General features: G+C 46.3%; 1 protein-coding gene and 1 long non-coding RNA gene across 3 annotated transcripts in view; one reads left to right on the top strand and one right to left on the bottom strand.

Moving 5' to 3' along the window:
* CHST11 (carbohydrate sulfotransferase 11) overlaps positions 1-17,552 on the bottom strand; it is a 551,611-nt gene that overhangs the window by 166,554 nt on the left and 367,505 nt on the right. The gene's annotated exons all lie outside the window — the stretch shown is intronic.
* Positions 1-17,552, top strand: part of LOC146855467 (uncharacterized) — a 239,136-nt gene that overhangs the window by 169,608 nt on the left and 51,976 nt on the right. The window lies entirely within an intron of this gene.

Here is a 17,552-nt window from a genome sequence, read left to right as displayed (position 1 = left end):
ATGATGACAAGGGAATCATCGGGGTTAAAACAAGGCCTTGACGTTGCTTCCTGATCAGCACTGATAAGAAATCCTAATCAGATGGCACAAGTTATTCAAGTGGCTGTACGAGTCTCCGTGAATAGCGGTCAGAGAGGTCTCTGACAGTAGCGGCCGGCAACATTAAAATATGGTGAGGCGCGATGACCCAAAAAAATCACCATATATATTGCACGGAGCCACGTCCAGTGTCTCTCTCCTCGGCGGTGACTCCAGCAGGCAGCAGGAAAGGGAAGGACTTCCTCCCTTGTGCAACGTGACTCTGCAGCCCCAGGATTGGTTAAAGTAGGCTAACCCAGTGCTCATTTTGCGGCTGTGGGCCTGTGGCTTAAATGTCTTGGCTGTTTCTCAGCCCTGTGATAGAGCAGGTTAAAGTGCGCATGTCAGATTGGCTGGCTGTAGGCAGTCAGACAGTCTGACATGCGCACTGGCAGGGGCTGCAGTAATATTACAATTGCACGAATCAGCACCGCCCCCTGCCCTCCCGCTTTAAAAGCGCGAGCCTGCGGCAAAAATAAAATTTGATTTATTATCATTTTATTAATGTATGTGCCTGCTGCGCTAGCAGCAGGCGTTACAACGCTCCTCCCCATAACAGAGGAGCCACCACGGTCTATGATCGCTTGTTCATTGGCGAGAAGGAGCCTCTCTCTCCGGACCACAGCAAGTCTTCCAGTCTTCAGCCAGAGACGGCTTTTCGGAGATTTCAGCTGGCAGTACCGGTAGACTTTCATGCTCCAGGCAGGCGCGTGGATGCGCCCTCTTTAATCTTAAATTATGACGGCAGCCAGTCTTTATGTTTAGGTTTGTCTTGTTATTGTTATTGTTAAGTGTACTTGTAAAGCGCAACATTCATCCTACCTGTGATGCAACAGGTGAGGCATACCCTGAGGGACTGTTCCTGATTCATTGACTTGTACCTCAGTATCGCTTGCGTTGTTTAATGGACAGAAACATTTGAAGTGCAGGGACAAGGGGTGTTGCATTTGGACTTTGGCGTAAAGGGAATGCTATCTCCATTAATGAAGTACTGACCAATAAACCTCATCTTGTGTTTTGTTTGGCAACAGAGAACATTCTGGAAATACAAGCCAAAAACCGGCAGCCACCTGTTTTGGGATACTCCACAAGATTCGGAAGATATTAACTCTCCTCCCTAAACAGACCCGGAGAACCGTGGTGCAGGTCTTGGTAGTGTCCTGGTTGGTCTATGGCAACTCCCTCTATCTGGGTTCCCCCATATATGTAGTGAATAGACTACAGGTGGTTCAAAATGATTCAGCCAGGATACTCGGTGGCATTCCCAGACAAGATTCAGCGGCAGCTTCACTGGAAATACTGCACTGGCTGCCGATCAAAGCCAGGATCAAATTTAAATCTTTATGTATAGCCCACAGAGCCATGAACAGCAGGAGTCCTGCCCTACTGAGAACTCTTATCACTTCCTATGTTCCTGGCAGGTCTCTGAGAGCTTCCTCAGATCTACTCATGAAGACGCCAAGAATAAAGAGATCTAGATGTAAGACCATTTTCACACTTGGTTCCCAGTCTGTGGAACTCCTTACCCAAAGAAATGGGCCTGTTAAGAGATTAATTTTTAGGAAAAGATTAAAAACATTGCTCTTCCCCTGATAACTCCCCTTTTCTCTTACAGTACCTTCTCCTCAGCGCTGGGAAGCCTTTGGGCAGCCATGCGCTTTATAAATCCATAAACATTCTGGGAGTGGTATATAATTGCTGTAACTGCATAATCCAGGTGAACTGAATATTGGGGATTTCTATGGGGTTTTAAGGAAATGGAAAGGATAGGTACATATACTCTTCACTAATTGAGTTTTCAAATTTTTTTATTTTCAGAACTCCCTCCCAAAGGCTCCTTTTGCCATTACCCTACCCCTCACCTGGCCATTCCAACACCATATATCCTCCAGAACACCTTCGCGGGATTGTTCTTGCCTGGTGGTGGGCTCTTTTGAGCATCGTAACACTCCTGAGAATATAGCGGCTTGACGCCAGCACTTTAGTGCACCATTCTACCTTCCAGGAAGATGGTTTATTGTAATGAAGTCTGGAATTGGTTGATTACGCTGTTTCACTTTCTAAGATCACAGTGGTACAAATCTATGACTCTGTCTTCCTGTTGTCTGCCCGTTTGTCCCCCACACTGTTACTGTATAAACCACTCAGTACATTGTCATCGTTGTTGTGTTCCGACAAATACAGTTATGAGAACTTTTCTAAATTTCTGCATGTTTGTTTTATTTCTATTAGGAGTACATTCCACGCTTTGTTGGCCTCCCTTGATAGTCAGCTTTTGGGCCAGTAAGGTCCACTGAGCCAGGCAAGCATATCTTCCAGGTCGGAGCAGAACCTATAATTCAACCAGAAAGTTTCTATGCTGCCATCTGAAGAGCTCCTTTAACTACAACGGATTCTCATCACACTCACTCTGGTATACTTTGTCCCTTACGACGGTAACATGATTGCCCAGGAATCAATTAATTAATTTTTCATGGACACAGTGGCCACGGGTTGTCATGTCACAAATACTCCTACGAGAAGGAGATTTCGTCTATTAATAGAAGTATATTTTTTTCCTACGTGGCGCCTACCTACGTGGCGCCTAATCTCCCATTTGGAAATGTGTTCAAATCAGTAGGCTGTAAATGTTTTCAGTTCTATTAAAAAAAAGCAAAAATAACCATGTAATTTATGTTTACTTTCGACCTACTGTTCGGATGGTACAAGACTAAAATGTGACAAAAATGAACTGCACTGATAGAGGAACAAGTGTGCATGGAGACCTGAGCAGCCCAGTGCGAATCCAGGGCTCGTCTCGAGGTACTACTGGAGAGGAGGTGGAACGTCTCTTTCTTTCAGAAGAACAAGTATTTGCCTGGGTACAGGTTTAGCTACGGCTTTTCTTTCCCTCATGATTTTCCATTGTCACACTTGCACACACCTTACCTTCTTTCATGGAACTCCACGTCTCTGCCCTGTCACTTCCCCTTCGATTCACACCCTACACTCTTTAAAAATCTTGAACTCATACCACCCAGCTTCAGTTTCCAGGCCAGGCCCCGAAGTACACGCCCATCGTCTTCCCACACTTATTCCATCTCCAGCTGGTCATTCCAACTGCTTCAAAGTCCATGATCTATGGGGCCGCACTGAATCCGTGACCCACAAATCTAGGTCTTCATGCTGGACTTGCATACCCTTGACTTACATATTGCAACATTCTATCACGACATATCACAACACACGCAAGATGAGAGCATAATGTGACGTAACACAGCAGAACACAAACATACGCAGCACACTGCAACAGAACGATGCAACAACACACAACACACACCAAATCCTAACAGAACAATATAATGCATGAATGTGCGTCTCATTTCACTTCTTGATAAATTACCATATAAGTCAATATGATCAATATTGCATAAAAGCACACAGGTGGGTACATCACCACCCTGATATACCAGAGAGACACATTCCCCTGCAAAATCAGGATTTAACCTAAATTGTAGGCATATAACATCAAAGTACATAATGACCAGAAAAATAAAAAATGTGTGAAGCTATTTATAGCAAGATGGTAACATGAAAACATGATTGCCACACCAGACTGAGAGTGGGTTAGTTATCATCGGAACCGGCAGGCCGTTTGATCAGACGTTCATTAAATCCTGCAAAACTGCGTCTACGGTACGTTATAAATTGTTCCCCACTTTTATCATAGACTCCTTTACAAGTATATTGCTAGCACCATTTTATACTTATTATCCCCTTCCTATTTCGAAATGTGATAGCACTGAGAAATTCCATTTCTGGGACCTGGAAATTACCCTGAAAGGCTTTAGAACAAATGGAAGCGGATGTGATTAGAAGCAAACTCGTTTACTGATATTACCAGTGTCCTTTTTTTTCTTCTGGGAACACTATAACCTGTGATTACTTTTGTGAACATATATAGGAAGCGCGTGCGAGGAAAGAGAAGAGGACTGTGGCCCGCCATTTTCTGCACAAAGGCGGCCTTTTCAGACTGTGGTACTTACCCCCGCGTCTTTTGTCCTTTGCTCACTGGCGCCAACAAATCACTCTCTTATCACATCTTATTAGATCCTAAGATGATCATTAGAAGCTGTAAAAATGTAATAAAGCAGCTGTGCCAGGCTCCTCCAATCACACAGGCAGTTGGCATCAGACAAACATCACCATTTTGTTCCTTCCATACCTTGTGTGGCGCACACTGTGCTGGTGATTATATTACCCAGCCTGCCTTCGGGTAGGCATTAGAATCAATTGATTCTGAGCAATTTGCGAGCACACGGGTGGTGGGTACAAGACCTTTAGCCGAGATTTTCATCTCGTAAGGCCGGATATTGAAAATCGAGCTAGTCAACAAGGACTGATACTTGCTTTTATGTTGGAGGTCTGTTAGTAGTCGATCCATTATTTTGATAAAAAATGTCCACAAATAGGTATGATTAAATAAATGAATCACCCATCCATAAATATAAGGATCATATCTAAACATTTGATAATGCACTCATGACGATAAACTCCAGACCAAGGTGATGTTATGCTGGGTCATACCAGAATCCATCACTGGGGCCTGCCCTTCCTTCCTGTCTTGTGCGAAATATAGTACCACCGCGACCTGTAACTCCAAACAATAGATAAGGACCCATAATGGTAATGGTTCCATAAATATGTCTATATATATAAGAGTTTTTAGAGCTATTCCAGGAACATTCTATACTGGTGTAGCAGCAGGTTTGTGTACCCATGGATGTGTGATGTCTCACTATGTTGCTAGTGTGCTTTGCATTGGGACATTTGAGTACAATGGAGCCCAGTTTGCATGTGTTCTCTCTTTTCATCCAGGCAGAGCCCAGCTTGAGGAGCAGCTCCCGGGCCATTAGCGCTAGGGATGCCATGTAATGGTTTTCAAGACCATCTAAAAGCACGAAGCGGTCCAATCATTAAGAAGTTGTATCTTTTCTTACCATTGTACTATTGCACCCTACAAATTGTATTTACTCATCTGGAAAGAATGAAAGGCTGGCTCGTCCATGCCGGATCCGAACTTGTGCCTTGCCGGTGCCACATACTTCCATTTAGCAGGTGGCCAAACCATTCTACTGTGGAAGATACCAAATAATAACCAGTAGCGTGCTGCGGTCAAGTTAGTTAATACCTTTGATTTTCCTTTACTATCTTTCTCAGTTCTTCAAGCTAGGGCCAGGTGGATGAAAAGGAATGTATTAGTTTTATCATATTTTTCTAAATGGTATAACTGCGCTTGGCCGCAGCGACAGAACTCTAGTAGAACGTAGGTCAGGATGAATGGAAAAGCCCAAACACAAAATGTTTTGGCTTATGCACCTAGGATCAGAAACAACATGCCCTTCTGTTCTTCGCCGCCAATTTTATAATAAATGACTTTGAGTACTGGGTCTTGAAAAAACGTGCCCCACTGTACACTTGCGCACTGAAATTCAAATTGTAGGCACGCGGAACCAACATATGTGAGGAAACGGAGCCAGATCTGTAGCAACACTGATTATCGAAGAAATAAAAATGGAATTTACCACTGAGAATAAGTGAATACCGTGATAGCAGAGAGTACTCTTTTATGTTCCTCGCCATTGCTTATTACCTTGTAAATCACGCTTGCGTTGCTTTCCGGCAATTCACAACATAGTCAACGCGCTATCATATGAGCCTTAGGTAAGGAGCCTCCAGGCACCCCGCCCCTCCCCTCCCACCAAAGAGCGGACCCCTCCAATCCCTTTGTCTTCCCAAACTCAAATCGTTCTTTATCCACACAAATAACTCCCTGCGCAGCACTCTGCTGCTCCTTATCTAGTTTTGTTCAATATGAATTCCATTGCATACAGACAACATAAATGCATACCCGTGTATGACCCGCGTGATAGCCAGAGGTCCCAAGCGGCAGACTGCGAGAGGGCATCATTGCTGGATGCATCTTCACTTGGGGCTTCCACGTGGGGGTCACTATAGGCTGTGATTGATTGTATCCCTGCAAGGCATGAGGATGGCTCCTGATGCAGAATCGGCCGCCGCTTACCGTATATATCCCACCCACTGGGAAAGTTCTACAAGGAAAAACCAGTCACAGGAAACAGCCAACTCCATAGAGGAATGATCTTGTCTATATGAAAATGATAAACCGTACAGGGAACAATGTGGGCATTGCAGACTTTTAGGCAAGTTGATAGTCCTCTTTGAAAATGTCAGCTCTTTATTAAACAAGCATTGGCAAAGCCAATAGGTCAAGCTTTCATGTGCTAATTAATGCATGGGATGATGCTGTCCTATCAGTTAATCCAAGATAAAGCATATTCACACAGCTGGAGGTGGCGTTGTCCTCAAGAATGTGGGAGGAAATTCAAAATAAACTAGTATATGCAGCGTGAGGTGATTTAAGGCCTTCCTCAAAATATATAAATGATCTAATTCCAGAGTATGACATAGAGCAATGTAGATCTGCTCCTTGAGAATGGGATGAGAGGGGAGAGTCAACTCTGGCTCACATCCAAAATAAGCGCCTTCTATAGCAAGATTACACAGCAAAATGATACAGTCAGCATGCAGTAAGCAGTATGATACATAGACTCAACAAATCACAATACAAAATAAAATGCAGCAATAACCAATACCATGACCTAAATTAAAACAATTAGTCCTCTTTGCCCTACTGGCATTGGATGTGACAGTACGCATGTTGTTACTCATAAAACAATGACAGTTTTATGAAATGAATGGCCCCACCGAGCTCCAAGCAGGAGGAGCCTTGAACAGTGACATTGGAGAAGAAAAGCTTTCTCACTAGTTTACCAAGAACGACATGTTCTTGATAGAAGGTATCCATCATGACAGGGCATTTTACATGTAATATCGTTTCTGTGCGCATGTTACTGTGTGTAGAGAGAGAAGAAGTGAAAACACAGTCACTTTTGAATTTCAAAATGAACTTAGGGCCTAGTTTAGCCAACATAAAGTTCTGTGGACTGCAGCAAATTAATTTCGAATGCAAATCGTTCATGATACTAGTCAAATATTATTTGGTAATTAGAAATATCTTTCTTTAATGCATACTGCACTTGTGCATGCCTGCGTTTCCATGCACTGCCCATTAATGCCAGACCAAATTGCGTTGCAGATATGTGTTTTATTTTAAGAAGCTGGACTTTACACTCTTACGTGTGCGGTTGTAAAAATATGTGCACGTGTGTGTGTGTGACTTGCACACAATTCCTGATTAAAATATTAAAAAGTCTACTGCAGGAAAGACAAAACACAAAAGAATTGCTTTCTTCATGCAATGCAAGTATGAGATAAAGAATCTGATATGTGATAACTGTGTGTACGTTTGAGATGTAAAATAGTACCCCATGCTTTGCAATGCAAGCACTCCATGAGAGGTGGGTGATGCATATGGCGTAAGGCCGGTGAAAGAGCATTCTTTTTCTGGGTAGAGCCAAAATTCACTCTGTATATTTTAAGGAATTAGTAAACAATAGGTATTACAGACATCTGCACTGTCAAGCCAGACCTAAAAACGAACAGTCTCAAAGAGAAAGTCTTGATCCCACAGGAAAACCGTCAACCCTAATAAGGAAACATCTCATACACAGAGGGCGCAGATGTGAGCCAGTATTGTGACAAGGGCGAGGCTGACAAGAAGATAAGCAGGGCTCGAGTCGGGGTACCACGCGGGTGGACGGCGTCCCCCCACTTATTTTACCGGGCGCTCGTTAACTGGAGTAAATGGAGCCACACATTCACTCTTTGGCCTCTCTGGGGCGAGATCAAAGCTCATTCAGAACTCTGCTCACGTGCTGGCTTCTCTGATGCATTTGCATCTAAGGGGTGAGCGAGGGGAGGCAATGCGTCTGATGGTGCAAGCCACCTTTCATGACGTCACTTCCTGTTGTGACGTCAGCGTCCCCCGCTTCTTTTTTTAGGACTTGTGCCCTGAAGATAAGCACACTGTGGGCACTCGCCACCACATCACTGAGAACCTCTGCAAGCCCCATCCAACAGCAGGGCGACATCAGGGTCGTTCTCTCCAACACTTCCTGAATTTGGGAACACTTTTTAATCTCTAGGGAAATTACATTTTGCCATCCCCAGCTCCCCTGGATCTTGGACCGTTTTTAGGTCTCGGCTAGCGATGGCTGCGCTTGCGCAGTCTCGCTCGCGAGATTTAATGACATTGAGAAGAGGGGCTTGCACCCGCCCCTCTTCTCTCCTGTTCTCCATTGGCTGGCCTCTTAAATGCTGGCCAGCCACTGGAGAAGAGGTCCAGTCACTCCGATTATGCCCCGTCCTTTTCGGATCGGGGGGCGTGTTTTTTACAGAAAGTCTCATTGTCTCCTCCAGCCAATGGCTGGAGGAGAGAAAAGACAAACACGCCCCCGAATCCGAAAATGGCGCTGCCTTTCTCCGAGGCATTTCTTCTTGGCCTCGGAGAAAGGTGGTGGTGTCTTCCAGTGCCCTCTTTACTTGTTTTAAACAGGATGATAGATTTCTAATAAAACCTTCCTGGCTAGAAGCACACATTAAAATGAGTTGGTAAAAAAACATCGATTGCAGGATTTCACTTGTTCCCAGGCACTCACACTTAAACTAACTCCAGTTTACCACACGAATACCACTCCGGAAAACTCGGGAAAGAGGTCTTCTCACCAGGTGAAGAAAATTCGCTCTTTTCAAGAACAAACAAGGAAAGATATTGTGGAACTCTGTGTTCACTCTCTCGCCATGCTGAGACTTGGAACGCAGAGTTAAACCACTGTTAGAATCACACCAGCCTTCAAATACGGCTGTGATGTTTGGTAGACGACAAATAGAGCGTCCATCTTTAAAGTTCCGAAGTCTCGTGCTTAAATGCAATATCTATATCGTATATTAGAAAATAAAATTACATTATACTTCAAAATTAAAAAAAAAACAAGTGTTTCTCGGAACCCATTTTATTGTATAAGCAAACAAATTAAGGGAATGAGGTAATGAAACCTACATTTCATCCCGTGTATGTAAATTATTAGTTGTTACTGTCGTTTAAATAACTAATAGTTCGGATCCGTTTTCGAGTAGCAAGAGTCTATAAAATCCATTGTTGACAAGGCTGTTTGTCATGCTTATTGTGCAGAAAGATAGTGGAAAATGAAAGCTGTTATCATGGAGTACATCATTGAGGCGTGATCTTTAGCCTGATCTTAATATGGCCAGCGCTGGGACAGTGCTCTGCCCATGCGCATTGTAGACTAGGAAATATTTCTGTGTGGCGCTTCCTCGAATACGACCATAGAGAACTGAGACAGTTCTGTTCCATCCCATCCCTTCCCTTCCCTCTATCGTTTCGAAGTTCTGACGTCACACAGTCAGGCAGAGCCGCGGTCTGTCCCAGCCCGGTAAGGTTTTCTTCCGAGTTGTGACGTCACACAGGGACACCAATCTTAGGTGGTCGGCTCGCAGGAGGGAGAACATGGCGGAGGCGGCTGCAGCGGCTGGGGTGACGGTGTCTCAGCACCGCTTTTTCTGCCATTGTTGCAAGGGAGAGGTCAGCCCAAAGCTGCCGGTAAGATTGCATGGAAATGGGATACCTGTATGATATTCTTAGAATGCTCTACGTTTTGGGATACACACTCATCGGATTTAGAACCCTTCACCCTCAATCTATTCAGAGCATACGGTTTACCACATTTAGAGTTTCTAATACAGAACTCCATACTCTCATGGTCCTTCACCCCTATTTAGCAATTTACATGGTAAATCGTTAGGTGACAAAGCCTGCGTTGCACTATGATCTTATCCAAGAGGTATTTTGGCCACCTATCTACCTACTTCTGTCGATGGCATTCGTCCATTGTACTCCTTAATTGTTCTCCTTACTCTTTGCACAGTAGGTTGACCAACTGGCGTTGGTGCAAATTCAGGACGGTGAGTGTTAAAATTCAGGACAAAGGGTCAAAATTCAGGACACAAATTCAGGACAAGAGGTCAAAATTCAGGACAAAACTTCAGGACAATAGGTACGTTTTACAGACACATCAGAGGAGGTCACGCAATAGTATATAAGTAAGCCCAGCCATATCCAAACATATTCAAACATTTGCAAACCTATCCATCATGTATCCTTCCATCTATCATTTCACTCACCCATCCCTTTATCCATCCTTTCACTCATCCATCATCCATCCTTCCTTTCATCCTATCCATCTGTACACTCATCCATCCACTCTTCTACCCATCCATTCACTCATCCATCCAGCCATTTACCCTTTCACCCATCCTTTCACTTACTCATCCATCCACCCAGTCACTCATCCTTCCACCCATCCACCCTTTCAGTCATCCATTTTAATTTAATTTAAAAAATATTTCTAAAGCGCAGCGTACACCTTGCGGTTTCTTGGCGCTAGGGGAATTGGCAACTGAGGGAGAAGACCAGAAGAAGAGATAAGAGGAAATATTAAGAGAGTTTAAGAGGGGAAGGCCTGGCTGAAGAGGAACGTTTTCAAGTCTCTACGAAAGGGGAGGTACTGAGTAGCAAAGCGGAGATGGTCAGGGAGTGAGTTCCAAAACGTTGGAGCCAGGGTGGAAAAGCTGGCCCCGCCCCACTTTTTACGTGTGAAACGAGGGGTCAGAAGAAGGGACTTAGAGGAAGACCGAAGTGCTCTTGCAGGTACATACGGATTGATTAATGAAGAGATAAAAGCGGGGGCAGTGCCCTGACGGGCCTGGAAGGCCATGCAGCCGATCTTAAAAAGGGAGCGTTCTTTTACAGGGAGCCAGTGAAGCTCCCTGAGAAGGGGGGTGGAATGGTGATATCGAGGAAGGCCATACACCAGCCGAGCTGCCTGGTTCTGGATAATCTGGAGTCTACGCAAGCAGTACGCGGGGATACCATGGTAGAGAGCGTTTGCGTAGTCCAGTCGCGATATCACTAGTGCGGCCATGATGATCTTAAGCGCCTGGGGGGGAAAAAAACGGGAAACAGTGCGGATCGTGCGGAGAGTGAGGAAACAAGAGGATACCACGGAACTAATTTGTGAATGGAGAGTGAGCTGGTTGTTTATTTTGACACCGAGCGTTTTGACCGTGGTGGAAGGGGTAGGTGCGGGACCGAGAGAGGGGGGCCAAAAGAAAGAGTTCCAGGGGCTGGATGAACCACCAGTGAGAACCAGCTCGGTTTTATCCGGGTTCAGCTTAAGGTGGTTGTGGTTCATCCAGTCCCTGATGAAAGTCATAGTTGACTGGAAGTTAGAGACAGAAAGTGGAGAGGGGGAGAGATCAAAGATGAGCTGGAGGTCATCCGCGTAATTATAAACGGTGACCTCCAGCTGTTGGAGTGCGAAAATGAGAGGAAAGATATAGAGATTGAAAAGCAACGGAGAGAGAGAGGAACCCTGGGGAACACCGCAAGTGACAGGGAGAGGGGTGGCCGTGAAGTCGCCTAGCCGAACCGCCTGAGTGCGGTCCCGCAGAAAGGAGGAGAGCCAGACCAGAGCTGATCCCCCGATACCAGCCGCCTTGACACGGGTAAGTAAGATGGTATGGTCCACCGTGTCAAAGGCGGCGGAGAGATCAAGGAGGACCAGTGCCTGGTGTTTGTTCTCATCCATGCCCCTTCTGAGTTTGTCTAAGACTGCGACCACGACTGATTCGGTCGAATGCCTGGGGCGGAACCCGGCTTGGCGGGATGCCAATCCTCCATTTGCCTCGACATGGGCGCTAAGTGCCGCGGTGACGTGGCGTTCCATCACCTTGCCCAGGAAGGGTAACAGGGAGATGGGGCGGTAGTTGGCCAAGATGGAAGGATCCGCGCCAGGTTTTTTCAGGATGGGCACTATTGTAGCTGCCTTTAGCACAGAGGGCACTACGCCCTGTGCCAGAGAGTTGTTGAGGAAGGCGATGGGGGGGTCAGGGCAGCAGAGGTAAATTTGCTGCAGGACTCGTGCCGGGCAGACGTCCGCAGGAGACCCCGACTTCACTTTGGGAAGTATCTCTAAGAAAGAGTCCTGAGTGAGAGGGGGGATGGAGGTAAAAGGACGTAGGACGGGAGGGGGGGAGGTATCAATGAAGGCAGACGAGGGTGGTGGGATGTTGGTCTTGATGGTGGCAATTTTCTCTAAGAAGTAGGTATTAAGTTGGTCGCAGAGAGGCTGGGAAGGAGGAATTTGGGACGAGGTTCGGTCTGAGAATGCCAGGTCATTCACTATGCCGAAGATTTCCCTGGGTTTGTTTTTTGCAGAAGTTATTTTAGAAGAAAAGTAGGAGGTTTTTGCAGCCAGGATTACTGTTTTGTATTTAGCCAGAGTTGATAAGAAGTGGGTTTTTGATAAAGGACTGTAATTTATCCTCCATTGCCTCTCCGCCCGACGGGCGCTCAGTTTGAGATCTTTTAGGTGGTCGTCGAACCATCTATTGGAGTCCTTAGGTCGGCGGATGGAAATGCGGCGTAAGGGCGCCACTGAGTCGCAGCCTCCAGCCAGCCAGGTGTTAATGGCCTTGGCTTGAGAGGCGGATGATAGGCCCGCGAGAATGGGAGTGGAGTTGCAGAGTGAGGAGGTCAAGGAGGGATAATCCAGTCTATTCCAATTCCGCGCCCAGGTGTTTTTGGTGTGCTGGGTTTTGGGCATCAGGTTTCGGAGGATGGAGAGGGAGATGAGGGTATGGTCAGACCATGGGCACGGCGAGACCGCAGCCGAGGCCACAGGAAGGTTAAGGGACCAGACCTGGTCCAGTGTGTGCCCATGGGAATGAGTGGGGACGGATATGTGTGACACAAAGTTGAGGGATGAAAGATAATCTGTAAATTCTTTAGAGGCTGAGCACTCATGTGGGTCTGAGGGCCAGTAATTGAAGTCCCCTAGCACCAAGACCGAGGTGTAGTTGACCACCAGGTTAGCCAACAGGTCCTGAAATGCCGGCAAGAATAAGGGCGAGGGCTGAGGAGGGCGGTACATAAGGAGGCAAGTTATGGGGGGGGAAAATGAAAGAGAGCGGACAGCCAGGAAGTCAGCAGGGGGAATAGGGGGAAAAGGGAGTTGTTGAAAGTTCAACTCCGACCGAGCGATTAGGGCGACCCCACCGCCAGCCTTGCCAGTCGGACGGTCGGCCCGCAGGGCCACATAGGAAGGGGGTAGGGTGGCCAAGAGAACAGGGAGGGAAGAATCACAGTACCAGGTTTCGGTCAGGAGCAGAATGTCAGGTTTCTCTGAGTCGAGTAAGACAAACAGCTCGTGGTGGTGCTTGACCGCTGACCTGGTATTGAGTAGGACAATAGACAGTGCCGGAGAGCGGGGGGGGGGTCAAGGAAGGGGGGGCAAGGTGACGGGGGGACGAGCTGCAGGGGATAGGGTGCAGTGGGGGAAGAAGGAGCAAGGCCTAGTGAGGAAATCAGACTGCGGATGGGATCCGGGAGTGGCCAATGGCCTTGGAGGGCAATAAGGTCCTTGGTAGAATAAGACGTAGTTTTAGCATGGAATCGTGCCCCTAGCCCCGTCCGGCCGCGGACGGGCGCAGACGGGCTTGCCTTAGGCTCGCCTTCGGCGCGCAAAAGTCGCGCCCGCTGCGCTCGTCCGCTGCGCTTCCTGGCCAGACACATGTTTTATGCCGGTGGGCCAAGAGGTTGGAGGGGCGTGGCCAGCCGAGGGGGCGTGTCTCGCCTCGCCCTCGGGAATGGCGGGAGAAATAAGGGGATCGTTGCAGCGAGTAGCGCTGTTCGTGGCGAGATGCAGGTGAGTAAAGATGCCAGATAAAAACACAGTATTCAATCACAGTAAAATTTAGAGTAAGTAGCCCCTGCTCCCGGCTTTCCGCCTCAGGAGCCAATCATCCATCCTCCGTTTCTCTCTCCATCGACCCTTTCACTTAGCCATCCTTCCTTCCACCCACCCACCCATCCATCTACGTTTCTTTAAATGTTTTAAAAACAAAAACATAAACAAAAATAATGTCATGAGCAATGCCAATAGCTCTAACTTTACCAATGCCGAGACCATTGCATTGTAAATGCTTGTTAGTGCTTGGAGGGGCAGTGGCGGCCTCCTTGCTAGTGGGACACAAGGAAGCCGCCCAGCATCGCTTGATGCAGCCCTTGACTGAGCAACAACAGCGCTGGGGAAACCAGACGGGCTAGAGAAGAGCTGCCTGTGTCTCCTCTGCGGCTTCCACTGAGCGAATGATGGAAATAAACTTATGAAGACCATTGGCAGGCCAGAGCGACCCTATGAAAGAACATCTTCACGCCTCTATATTCGGGGAAAGCAATTAGGGCCCCGGAGAAGCACTGCTCCTGGAAGGGTACAGTAGGGGTTTTTCTTTAATGAGGAACAGGTTTTCAGATCATGCGGTGTTTGTTTAAAGCCTTTGGGGACGTTATTTTCGCTGCTTGTTCCGAACTCCATGTCCAGATTTCAAATTGCGTTTTTTTTTCCTGAAAGGTTAACACTGCGTGGCTTCAGATGCATAAATATTAGCACTTTTAATTACTGGTAATATTCTTGCCTTGGTATCTCGGATGGACTTGTTGAACCAGTGGAAATTTCCTTCCTTGGTTTTATTTGTACACAGTATTCTCATTCACCCCTGCTCTCACCCATGAAGCGCCCTTTCATTATGTCTGTGGCGTGGCTTCAGGTGACGCAGCCCAAATAGAAGAGATGCCACAGTGTTGTGCTTTGGCCATGGTCCTGGCCGCGCTGTCTGACAAGACACCCCGCCATTGAGAGGGAGCATTTAAAAACACGCCCCCCTGGGGCAGCATCGGCAGTGACCGTGCCATGCAGAAAATAGAACAGAAATGCGCACTGCCTTAGGGTCATGCTACAATGTGCAGCTCCCCTCTCCAGACTCTTATCGGGGGCCTTGAGTCGTGAACATCTCACAGATATTCATTGGCCTTTGGCGGAATGGGGGTCCCTGGTCGCCCCCCCCCGCCCTCCCCACCTTACGCTACAGGGGTCTGTATTATGCCCGTGGGCTCAGTTTATCATGCCTGCAAAGGGAAAAGAACAAGGGGGAAATAGCTGGCAGCTATATGTGTAACAACCATAAAGTGTCTTGTTTCATTGCCCACAAACAGTACATTGAAGAGCTACTCGCATTTCAGCTACAATGCTGATGTGGAATATGTGCGCATGTCTACGGTCCAGGCACACAAAAGCGAATGCAGAATGTTTGAGTTCTGAAAGTGTAGGAAAGCCCTTAATGGCAAACAATTTAAAAATAGACGTTTCAGTGAATTCTTACCATATTTCAATTAGATAGGCACCCGTGCACATGGAATGATATCCCTGTATCCCTCAGAATAGCCCCTACTTTTCTTTCATTAAGGAAAGAGCTGGAGACACACCTCTTCAAAAGCACTACATCTTGATGCAGTAAATAGTCCATCGCCCCTCTAAAATCCCAGCACCCACACTGAGAATCACTCTCAGAATGTATATCTGCCTACTATCCTATACAGCACTTCATTGCCAAGGCTAGGTTTGCCTACACGAATAAAACGTACATACATACATATATGTTTGTAGAAAATCCAACCTCAGAATACAAAAGGGGCTGCATCTAAATGCACAACACATTTCACAAATAACAACAAACTGGACTGCTATTTGCGAACTCGTCTTCTTCTTGAAACTCTTATCCTCCTAACTATACTCAGCGCCACAACAAAGTCTAACGCCGGCGCCTTCAGTCATGGGGCCTCCGCAATGGAACTCTGTCCTGATCCACTACGAAAGGCTGAGCCTCAAGAGCCCTTGAAAAGTCCTACAAACTTTCCGCATTTCTTAATCCACAGTCCCTACTGATGGCTCCTACCTCATACCATGAAACATTATAACTGCACCTGTAGGTGATTCAGTTCATGACAAACTCATAAATTTGCCTTATTGCATCAATCAATTAGACACTGACTAGAGTTCAAATGGATCTGATTTTCTGTCTCATCAATACCAGCTGTATCGCTTCTCGAATGGGTTTTGTTGATGTTCTCAGCAGCTTCCGGTTGCTGTCCCTGCAATGACAAATCATAGCCAGTGATGTTTTAGCCAATGGTAACTGGTGTCTCTTAAAGGACCACTCGCCTGAGAGAGCGATACATATTAGGCTCTGACATGTGACCCCTGCTCTTCCTTTGAGTAAACTATATTCCAGTTCACAATCTATGGTTGGGAGGTTTGGAGACCCCAAAGTAATGTAACTGACGCTCTTGCAGCATCACTGGCTTTTTGGGCAGTCTTCTAAATTCCCCACAGACAAGTCCACCTCAGGGGAGGACAAAGACATGGAAATGTTTACACAGTTTCTGGCTTCTGTGAATGATTGTTTCTGCATCAATCTAGCCTTACATGAAACTCTAACTATGAGTAAGCTATATGTCACTCCTTCATCCTAATATACATAGTTATCCTACATGTGCAACTCCAAGTTGTACATTCTCCGATGTGAATTTGTACCTCTAAAATCTTGTTCAGTAGCGACGGCTCAAAGGCTTCTACTCGATGATATCATGATATTTAGCCAAAAGCAATACATTCAGTGCAATAAATAAAATTACATCGCAGATGCTGCTTTTCTCACCTTCCTTCCTGCGTCAATCGCACATGTCTGCCCTCCAAAAGACTGCCACCTAGAAAGGATTTCGCTGATTAACAAATTGGGACATCTCTGCCTCCATTCCGCTTCCATTCCCTATTCGGCCACCACAGCTAGGGTCACTAGTGATCAAAGGCCTCTTGGTTGAGGTGACTATGCACACCTGATGTGCCCATGTGAATAATGTGTGCACACATGTGATGTGCCCGTCCAGACGAAGCGCCCAACACATGATGCCCCCATGCACATGACGTGCCCTTGCATCGGATCTGCCCAAAAACATGATGTACACATACAAGTAATGTGCCTACAGCACAGTGCGCCAATTAAATGGTATAACCATGCACAGAACATGCCTATGCCAGTGATGGGCGTACACACAATGTGCTCCCACTTAGTGTACCTGTGCATTCGATGTGCCCTTTTGTACACGATGAAACAAACATATTTCATGTATCCAAAATGTATTATGCCCATGGACAATATGTGTCAATACTTGTATCGTGGATACACACAATACACAAGCTGCTATACACATGATCTTCCCATCCAAAAATCCATACATACATGCAGGTAATATACACGTGCACCCATTGTGCCAGTACACTCACACATACAATTGAGTTCTTATACACATCAAGTTCCTGCACAGAATACCTATATGTACATTGTCTGTCCAATCATGCAGTGTGACTGCACACAACATATGTGTGTGCACAATGTGAACAAAATAGTGATGCGCCAAATCTCAAGAAGTGTCAATATACACAATTAGTCCACGCAAGAGGCACCTATTTTCATGATGTGCCCAGACCACACAAAAATGCCCATTTACATTACGTCCACATGCACACAATCTGATC

This window comes from Triturus cristatus, chromosome 4_1 (genome assembly GCF_964204655.1).
Source record: "Triturus cristatus chromosome 4_1, aTriCri1.1, whole genome shotgun sequence".
Taxonomy (NCBI): domain Eukaryota; kingdom Metazoa; phylum Chordata; class Amphibia; order Caudata; family Salamandridae; genus Triturus; species Triturus cristatus.
This window is presented reverse-complemented; position numbering and strand designations above follow the sequence as displayed.